This window comes from Diadema antillarum, unplaced genomic scaffold (assembly GCF_040938485.1).
Source record: "Diadema antillarum isolate AM-2024a unplaced genomic scaffold, OU_Dant_1.0 scf00000063, whole genome shotgun sequence".
NCBI lineage: Eukaryota > Metazoa > Echinodermata > Echinoidea > Diadematoida > Diadematidae > Diadema > Diadema antillarum.
This window is the reverse complement of record NW_027270952.1, coordinates 381,448-392,082: the sequence shown is the minus strand read 5'-3', so window position 1 is coordinate 392,082 and position 10,635 is coordinate 381,448.

Below are 10,635 nucleotides of genomic sequence, written 5' to 3'. Positions count from 1 at the left end.
CGTAGAGAATTACAGAAATTGAGATTTCATAACACGAAGTGCTTAAGATCTTTCTTTTTTTATTCTTTATAACATTCCTGACATCTTTAAAACATTTGTCCTTTTGCAGCTGATAATCCTATATAACTTAGCATAGACACCAACTATAAAACATTTAAGTTCAATACATCAGTCTGCAAACACTAAAAAGAAAAGAATAAAACAAGAGCAAAGAAAATTCCTAAATCCAATTCATTCTTTAAGTTTGGGCTTAAATGGACTTTTATTAAGTCGATCTTTTCAAACGTGTGAATTGCCAATAAAATTTTATTACCAAAACTTCTTATCCTCTGCCGTATATTAGTGATGCGTGATGATAATGTGCCTGAGTGCGCGTGCGCGCGTGTGTGCGTGATAGTGAGATAAGGAGGAAGAGAGATAGATGACAGGTGAAATAGAGAAAGAGAATATGAGGAAGAGAGAGAGAGAGAGGGGGAATATAAGGATATAAGATACAGCCATCAAACGTGCTCTCACGCATGTCATCTGGGAGGTGAGACGATGTCATTCATTCATTCATTCATTCATTCATTTTCCCATCTTCAACAAAACATGTAAACTATACAACTCTTTTTTTTAACGTAAGATTCAAGTGCATAAATCATATATCGACATTACAAAGATGATAAGTTAACGTTTTTGATACACCATTGATAAGGTATCAAGAAAAAAAAGTCCAAAAGAGCAATCTAAATTATTGAAAATTCTGAAGATGGGGAGGAATGCTACAAAAAAGGAATTTTTCTCTTGTTATCTCACTTTGTTGTGGGAAATTAGAAAAGAGCAAACACAATATGTACTACAAATGCACAATTCGCCTCGTGCAGCGGTCCAAATAAGTGCTCTTATTCAAACAAATTTCTTTGTTGCTTAAAGCTTTGATTATGTTATGATAGTCTGATAATTTTTTGGTCAGTTTTATCGTAATGTAAATGATTTCATTTCTGAATCAATTGGTAAGACTTATAGTGTGTAATTACTTCAAGATCTTTAAAGCACAGTTTTCACAATACACGGACACATCAATGCCATATGCCAGTTATTCATAAATGTGGTAATGGTACCAAATTCATCAACATTCAAATCCTATCCATTCATCCTATTAATCAATCAACTGATCGACCGATCAATCAACCAATCAATCACTCAATCAATTAACCCATCCATACACCAACCGATATATCAGTTAGTTAGTCATTGAATCTCTCAATAAGTGAATTAACTTAATAATCAATCACTTGTCAATCATTGAGATAATTAATCGGCTGGTTGAATGAATAAATCAACAAATAAATCAGTTTTTCAAACATTAATTAGCCTTTAAGCCACAGGGGGTGGGGGGGGGGAGGTGATATTCCCTATGTCGATCTGCTACTTTTTATGAAACATACATACAATTGTGGCTGACTGATTGTTTTATTGATTGATTAAATGATTGATTGATTGATTAATTGATTAATTAATCAATTGATTGATTAAATGCTTGATTGATTGGATTGATTGGATTGATTGGATTGATTGAATGATCTGAGGATGCATTAATTTTGTACTTTTCTTCTTGACTGAGTGACTGGCATGTGGGTTCGATATGTCTGTGCATGATTTGTGATAACCGTACTTAAAAGATCTTGATGTTGTTAATCAACCTTCCATAACACAATGGAATCATTTGGAACGTGACAGAAAATTGCCAGAAAATTCCTAAACTATCATAACATAATCAAAACTGTGAGCAAAAGAGCAATTTGTTAGAATGAGAACACCTATTTGGGCTTCTGGCTGAATTTCCCATCTTCTTTCAATTCAGCGCAAGTCATTTTTCACACTCTGGACAAAGAGCGTAAGTGTTCAGCCAAGCGTGAACAAAAACTTGTTTTGTTGATTGCACTTGATAGATTAGATTATTGGGCATGCACTAATATGAACAAATCTTCCAAATATCTTGAAATGGAATTTAGACAATTTTTTTTAAGTGTAACTTTTTTGATACACCCTGTAGAAGAGAAGAAAAGAACAGAAGAAGTTTATGAGGAAATAATTCAATTAAAGCTGATCGGATTGAAAAGTAATGTCCTTGTTTAATTGAACCAACCTGCGTTGAGCTCACAACCTTTATTAGATTAGCCACAAGTAGTTTCTTAGTTGTGTGTATTATAAAAAAACCAAGAACCAACTCATCTGGTGGCCTGTGATTATATCTCTACGAATTTCTGAATTCAGTATGGAACAGGTTAAGATATCGCACCGTAACAATATTGCAGTGTTTCATCATTGCACGCTTTACGCTCCGATAGATCTAGCAATCCTATCTGATTGGTACTGTCGAGGTTTCGATGAATAATGGATAAATGACAAACCTGCCACTTGGTAGGATGCATGTTCCCACTGTATGAAAACATATGCGTGTTTCCATACGATATTGTTACGTTCAGATTTAAAGGGAAGATATAGTATTGGTTGAAGTGAGAATTTGACTTTTAACTTTTTGCAAGATATCTGGAAACCACTTAATGATAATTATGTTAAAAAGCCTCCTATGCTAAGAGGAATTCAAAGTTTGATTAAAAACAGTTTTGAAATGGCTGAGCTATCCCTTCCCCCCCAAAAAAAAAATAAAATAAAACAGCGATCCTGATAAAAAGGTGGTCCCACCTTGTGCTAGGATTGCTTTGTTTTCGATATCTCAACCATTTTAAAACCAATTTTCATCAAATAAAGTGTGCATTCCTCTTATAGTATTATGCTCTTAAATTTTTCGTACGAGATTTCTCATTATCTCGAAAAATCATCATTGGAATAAAAAAAAACACTTTGGAAACCTCAAACCCCATCTCAACCGAAACTATACCATCCCTTTAACTTCGAGGATAAGCTCGTAGTTACATTTGTAGCTATGGGGCGCTAAGTGTTGCATGGTTTTAGTTGCCGAAATAACTATTTCCTCACGAAACGGCAATTTTGTCAACGAAATAACAATTTTGTCAAGAAACTGCCATTTATTTTCGTGACGAAAGAGACTTTGCGAGACTTCAGCCCCATACTTACCTACGAGTTAATCCTCGATGTTAGCTTATGTTAAGGATCACCGTCTGAACGTAATTATAGAGTGGAAACGTGAAACGTGGGCTAAATGCAAGAGTGGGAGAGTGCAATCAAATTGATATCTTTTGTTAATCACATCAGTAATGTAGCAGTGATTGACATACGGTGACATTGACATAATCTTGGTTTGGTGGAATCTTTGTTGGCCTATCCAAGCAATCTGGATGAAATACAGTTCGACCTCGATTATCCGGCCTCCTTTTATCCGGAAATCTCTATTATCCGGACGCGTTCACGCAGTGAAGGACTTTTTTTTTTCATCCAAAAATTGAGCAAAAACAGTGAAATTTTTTTTTTCTACAAAACTCACACGATTTACCTACAATATTCCCGACAGAACTAACATAAATTCACACCACATTATCATCGTAAAAGTAAGCAGTCATCACCACTGTTGCGGGGTATGCTACCTGCCTAGCTGCCAGTGCACTGGGACGGCAGCTTGGACGGCAGCTATTTACATTAACATTGTGTCTCCCATATCCGGCCAATTCGCCTATCCGGATGAGCGCCGGTCCCGACATGGCCGGATAATCGAGGTCGAACTGTATAGTGCAGAAAAAAAAAGAATAAAACTCTGCACATGACAATAATTGAGATATTATTTTGGCCACAGAGGTGATAAAATGCGGTATCGTATAATTCCATACAAGTCAACATGCGTTACTGGATTGCTTTTACCCTTTAAAAGGGAATTTCCACGTGACACATAACGTGTATACACCAAATGCCCACTATTGGCGACATAATATCCACTGAAAGCTGTTGAAAACTCGGACAATCTAATGACGACAAATTATAAAGTGACATCTTTGGTCACATTGACGTCATATCCTGCCTGGATTTGAACTATTTATTCATTCTGTGTATACAGCGGTAAAATAACGTCAAATAACGTAAAGACTGTACAAAGGTGATTTTATGATTAACTCTTTATGTGCCACGTTCGCACGTCCGACTCAGTCGACGGCGTGCCAACTTCGCATATTCTGCTCAACAAACAAAGCCGCCAAAACCGATCGATAAATCGCTAATCACTGCTAATCCCGCGGCACAATGAAAGCGTTTCTCTTCCTTTTGTTCCTCTCATGTACGGCTTGCATTCTATGTGGTGATTGACTTTCAAGCGGTGTTCCAAACTAGATTTGCTCGTACATTCTAAGTTTCTGTCACGGTTTCATGTGCAAAAGTCATGTCTTTACAGTAAATGTAGCATCTGGTCATTCAAAAGAAAAATTGAAAATAGATTCGTCATACAACATAGAAACAAGGCTTGGCATTCCTCCTAAACTTTGCCTACTATCATGCCCATCTTAACAGAAATTTTTAGAAGTTATACAAATTGGAAAAACAGAATTCTTTCTCAAAGCATGATTACCTTCGTGTCTCAGAATAACGTGGTACACAGGGGGTTTCCACCATGGCACATTAAGAGTTAAAAAAAGTAAAAGCATCTTTCTAGGACATAGGTTCATCACATGGGCTCAGTAGAGAATAATACTGCCTAAAGATTTAAGTACATGTAGCAGGTTGAAAGGATATGTCCTTCCAATGAAGCAAAAAAGAATGTCTGTATTTCTGCTCAGGTATGAAAGCTGATTAATACCTGATTGCAAATATATATATATATATATATATATATATATATATATATATACATATATAAACAAACATAGATCGGGTATTATCTAATGATACTTTCCCTATGTAAAAACCTTCCCTCGTCCTGAGAATGGATAATTCCAATGTTTGTTCTCTTTCGCAGAACTTTGAAGAAGTAAAGATTTTTTTTAAAGGGCTGAAATAGTTCTGGTTGCGATTGGGAATCAGCTTATAACTTTTTCTTCCCTTTTTTTTTTGCTAGATAACTAGAAATCACTAATGAAACATTAAAAAACATATAATTCTAGGAAGAATCATTTTTTTTTGAATGAAATTGATCTTGAAATGGCATAGATATCTAAAAACAAAGTAAAATAAAGCGATCCTGATTAAACGTGGGTTGCATCTCTATTTGGATCGCTTTGTTTTGGATATCTCAGCCATTTCAAAACCAAAGTTCATCAAATAAACTTTGGGTTCCTCTTGGAATTACATATTTTCCTATTTCAGAAGAGGTAAGTTATTATAAAAAAAAGAAAAAAAAAAGAATCATCATCAAAAAACGTTGGAAACTTGAATCCCCATCTCGACCGAAACTGTATCATCCATTTGATATTCAATTCGTGTTTATTTCATTCACATGAGATATCCAAAATTGAGTATAACAAAGTGATCCTAATAAAAAGTTGTTATTGCTTTAAAAAACAATGTAATTAAATGGACATGGAACGCTGCAGTTTTGGAAAAAGTGAGATTCGTGTCCGTGATTTTGAGATTCGTGAAAATCGCACTAAATAAAGCAAAATAACTGCACTTTGCATTTTATCTAATGTATGCATAATGCTTCCCTTCGGTCCAACAATATCAACAAAGCGACTTAAATTTCCAGTAAGCATCAGAGCCCCACCCAGACCACACCCCTGCGTACTTTACTGGTAGAGGATTCGGGTCTGTCCAGTCGAAGAAAGGAGCAGCGTCGCCATGGCGACCAACTCGGAGACGCCCACCGCTGTACGAGACCCAGAACTGGTCGTATGTTGGTATCGTTGCTAGTCTGGACTGGGTTGCATGCGATGTACCAACCGTTACACATCCACCACCAGCCGCACCGGTAACGGTATCGCATTCTCGCTGGACATTTAAAAACATGTTGTTTCCTGCTCCGAAACCTGCATGCGGAAAGAGATATCACGTGAGTTAAAGTACATCATATTTAATGATCCTCTAGAATAAATTGCAACTTTTATTCTCTCCCGTTTGTTTTCTCACATTGTCTGTGCACAAGCATTTGTGTTTTCAAAAATAAGCATGGATTTTAAATGAGGAAGAGTTTGAATGCAAAGCAAGCATATCCAGGCTAAACTAATTTGAGAAATTAAGTTAAAGCATAAAAAGCAAAGAAAATGAAATACATATATAGGCCTATGTGATGATTTTAGTAGTACATGTATCTCCAGAAATTTTTATTAAAATTTCTGTTACGAATGCAGTTTCACTAAACAGTTAAATATTACTTTTATTTTGAAAATTGTTTTTCTGTCATCAAATATTGCACACGTGTACATATGCGTGTGTGTGTGTCGTAGTATCACAATGTATCTTTACGAAGCGTAAATCACCCTATATTCCTTCACCCGATCCTGAATTTAAGTAAGCATATAATTATGTAATAACATATTACAGTGAGAACTATATAAAGCACGAACGCCTTGTTCCAGTAACATGCCTTGTCTATTCGAGTTTCGACTGTGAAATTTGATTTTGGATTTTTATTACTTTTAACAATCCTTGCCTATTACACAGTTAACAAAACTTAATCATGAATAAACAATGTAAGAGGTACAAAAATAATCGATTGAACACAACTGAGCAAAATTCAAGTTAGAACAAATATCATCAAAAATAAGTGGTAATGGCAAAGAGAGCATTTTGGTGACCACAGAAATAAGATTATGAGGCTGAAAAAATAAATATTGGTAGTTAAAAAGAAAAAAATACGATAACATGTTACTAGATGGTGGTCTATCATTTTAACGTGATGATATCAATTCAAAGGGCTGGTATGATATTGGTTGAGGTAAGGATTCACCTTCTATTTTGGAGGAAATGCCTAGAAACCACTTTATGGAACGTTAAAGGGAATACAATTCTCAGAGGAATTTATATGACAAAAATCGGTTTTGAAATGGCAGAGATATAAAAAAACTAAGTAAAACAAAGCGAACCTAACAAAAGGTACCAAAGGTAACAAAAGGTAAAGGGTACCATCTTTTATTAGGATCGCTTTGTTTTGGATATCTCATCCATTTTCCAATCCAATTTTCATGAAATGAAATTTGGATTCCTCTTAGAATTACATATTTTTCTTACTTCGTAAGACATATCTCATTATCTTAAAATAAAACCCCAACATTAATAAAACGTTGGAAACCTGAATCCCCATCTAGACCGAAACTGTATCATCCCGTTGATATCGAAGAGAGGGGCAATTTTGTTTTTATTTTGTAATCCAACAGTTAGGCACGATCACCAACTTTAGATTACATCCCTTTCTCTTCATTTACTACAATCAAAGCTTCATATGTTATGGTATACATTCCTCCTTGGAGTTTCTTGTCTTCAGCCGACAGACGTACAGTGTATTTTACGTTACTTTCGTCATATATTATAACAACAACCTCACAATAAACAAATTGTCATTACATAAGTGCGTATCATTTTTCGATTCCAACTAGACAAGAATTGACCAATATTGCGATTTTAAGAGCAAGAATCGAATCAGAGCTCACATAAAACAAACATTAACCTGTGTATCTCTCACGCATTGAATACAGAACATCTTCTCACTTAGGGACTTTTCTAAAGTAATTGGGAAAATAAAACTTCTCACATAAGCAGGTCATGAAAAACATAAAAGTAAAGAAATGGTTTTACCGTTCAATTAACTTTATCTTAGTTGACAGCTGGATTATTGATCCTGGAAATTTCGATGTGTTGCATCCTTGTGCACATCAAGTGTTCTCTAAAAAAAAATTAAAAAAAATAAAGGAAAGCAAAAGAAGGGGCGGAAAATTTACCTAATCTGTACATGTATATCTCAGCCGCGTTGACACCAGATAGGGCAAGGTGGGCATCGTGGTCTGCGCTGACCTCAAATTCCAAGAACGATGTGCTTCCGGTCAGGTCAAGTTGGATTCCGGGGAATAAGTAATCTCTAACAGTAGATCCTCCATCCAGCGTATGAATTACCGGGCACCGTAGTTCTAGCAGATTAGAGTGAGAGGTGAATACTCTTTTCAATACAGTCGCGCACCCCAAACATTTATTTGATTAATTTGATTATTTTTGATTAAAGTCAGCGCATCCACAGCATTGAACGTACTGAATCATAAAATACCGACTGAAATACTACAGTGTCAAACAGTAAGAGCAATTCGCACACCTTTCTGTTTGTTTATTCAACTGTGCGCTTAGGAACATCCGTATTCAAAGCCGAACAAACGCATTGTTTAATATTCTCTCCTCTTCTGTCCTCTCTGTTGTTTGTGTGTTGTAATGTTACTGTGTTGTCTTCCTTGTGTCCCATATCGTGTCCTTTGTCAACGTCTTCATCTGTTTGTTGTTTTAAGGGCTTTTTACACTTGCGTTTCTTAACCCCGGACTTTCTCTGACCCAGGACTATCGTTAGTCCCGTACCAATTTTTTCAGCTTTTTACACTCGCCAATTAGTCCCGTACTATCTCTTGTCCGGGGCTAAGGAGAAAACTGACCTTTTTACACTCGTATTTCTTAGCCCCGGACTTTCCAAACCACATGAATATTCATGATTACGCTGTGTACTGTATACACGTGCACGCACGCACCGGCAGCACTTGATTACCTCGTTTCTGATTGGTCAGTGAGGGTCGGACTTCGTCTCCGTCGCTTAGCCCAGGATTATTTTTTCGTTCTGTTTACACTCACTTGCTTGGCACCGCAATTGCGGTGCTAGCACCGCAATTGCGGTGCTAACCCCTGCTATTTTGCAGGGCCAGATAGTACCGTACTATCGGTGGGGCTAGCCCACTTTGGCAAAAACGAGTGTAAACAGAAAGTGGGCTGAGGATAGTCCCGTACCAACGGTGGGGCTAAGGCCCCCCCTTAGCCCCACCGTTGGTCCGGGGCTAAGCAAAAATTTACAAGTGTAAAAAGCCCTTTATTGGTCTCCTTTTTACGAGCGTGGGCAATACACGCGAATGTGTGTATGTATGATTATCCACTATTGTGAGTTTCTCATTGCATTTTATGCGCTTTAAAATGAATACGGTTGAATAACGACGATGTATAATCGTTTATCATGTTTTCAGTGGTACATTGTATGACAAGATTAGCTTTTTATTGGACCACTTTTTCTCCATGCCTACTCTAGGGGTGCGTGTGATTAAATCCAACTAAATTTCATTACAGAAGTGCTCGCAGTGGTGCGAACCTCTGATTCAAACAAATTCTACATTAAACAATGAAGCGTGATGATACCTCAAATCAAACTAATGCATGGAAGAGGAATTTCCGGTGAGATAGCGTCCTTCGAGTAGTGCGGCCTCTAAAGGGTGATAGTGTTGGGCCGACACCGATTGGGGCTGTTTCATTCTTTCCATGGCGTGAGCGCTGTCTTATACCATGAACACTTGCAGGCCTTACGTGAATAACATTGTATACAATAACAGAATGGTACTGCTTGAGTAATTAGTACACCTCAATCCATTAACAGAGATAACGGGAAACGTACCGCACTGCGGTCCATAGTAGTCAGCGGAGCACGAACAATTGTAGCCCGTATCAGTCTCTGCACATGATCCGAAGTTCTGACATGGCGCTGAGAGGCAGGCTGTATGACCCACCAAAGCCCACAAACAGGGTGACAAGGATGTATGACAATGATAAAAGAACATCCAGTAACCAAACTCCCCTATAGTCAGCAATCAATATAATTTCATTACAACTTTTTTATGAAAGGACAACAACAGAGAAGAGTTTCATATAAAAAAAGAAATAATGGAACTGTAAGAAAGAAACACACACAAAAAAGAGGAAAATTTGGCCCATCATGGTATAATACAAAGTTGAACAAAAAGGTTCAGCATTATGGAAATGCTACGCATTGCTGGAGTTTCTCCCGCATTTAACCTATGTAAAGAGAAATCTTGCTATATCTGATGAACATGCGCCTACTTCCCTTTGCCATTGTAGACCAACGTAATTCTGTAGGAAAAAAGACAATTTGAGGATTTCAGAATTCCTACTTTGAATTAATGCAATTGATGTTTATTGTGGGTCATATATATATATATATATATATATATAATATGAAGAGTTTGTTCGCAAAAACCGATAAGTCCATATTTGCCAAATGGAGATATTTGCTATTAAAGGTCAAGAAAAATAAGGAGAATAATAAGAAAATTTGTAGTTCTTTTGACCATAACTTCAAAAATGTACCTTTATATGTAGTGACCAATATATCATTTAAAAGGTATTATTTTTTACTTTATGACAGAGACTTTACTTCAAAATCCCCCAAAATGGACTTATCTGTTTTTTGCGAACAAACTCTTCATATATATATATATATATATATATACACTCAGCAAAAGAAGTAACTTCCCCCCTAACATTTTTGGATATATCTCAAAAAGTATTTTACGGATTTTCATAATTTAAAAGGGAATGGATAGGGAATTTCATTACTCGAAGCATGAATGGCATATCATTGCCACCAGATATCATTATTGGTGTAAAAAATGCATTTTATGTCAAAATGCATGTGAAAAAAAGTTGCACTTCAGGCTATATGAAGCATATTGTATACATTTCATATGTGAGTTAGCAAATGACCTTTTTAAATTTTGCAAT